The sequence below is a fragment of the Brassica oleracea genome, chromosome C3 (assembly GCF_000695525.1).
Source record: "Brassica oleracea var. oleracea cultivar TO1000 chromosome C3, BOL, whole genome shotgun sequence".
NCBI lineage: Eukaryota > Viridiplantae > Streptophyta > Magnoliopsida > Brassicales > Brassicaceae > Brassica > Brassica oleracea.
In genome coordinates, this window is record NC_027750.1 from 52,789,240 (window position 1) to 52,789,943 (window position 704).

Consider the following 704-nt stretch of genomic DNA (forward strand, 5'->3'; position numbering starts at 1 on the left):
TGCTACCGATGATTGATGTTATCATCAAGAAAATGACTGAATGGTTTAACAAACATAGGAAGAAGGCAGCTGAAATACCAGTCACAAAGAAGCTTGTGCCAACAGTGGAAAAGGAGTTGTCAAAAAGATGTTTAGAAGAGGTGTTTAGATGTTGTTGAGATAAACAACTTCCACCTTGAGTACAATGTCAATGGTAGTGACAGAAAGATTTATACGGTTGATTTGGCAAGAAAAATGTGCACCTGCAGGTGTTTTGATATAGACAAAATCCCATGTGTTCATGCTGCTGCTGCTGCCAAGTTCTTGAGCGTAAGAAGAGATCTTCGATCTACAAGAGTTTTGTTAGAAATACTATTTGGTGGAGTTGTGGGCATTGGCATACTGTAGGACGATTTATCTTGTTCCTCATATGTCTGAATGAGTCATACCTGATGAGATTCGAGCACTTAAAGTTCTTCCCCCGGTATATGAAAAAAAGAAAGGACCCACTCAAAAGCAAAGGTTTCCATCAGCCGGAGAATCTCGTGGACGAAGAAGAGGACGTTGAAGGGGAAGAGGCAGAGGCAAGGAAAGGAGACGCGGACGTTTGTATGAATATTTTGAATGTGGAAGTACTTCTGCCACCACTGAGTAACATGGAACTCTTATGCTTTGAACTAGTAGGTAACGCTGAACTACTAGGTACTACTATGTAATACTATGTG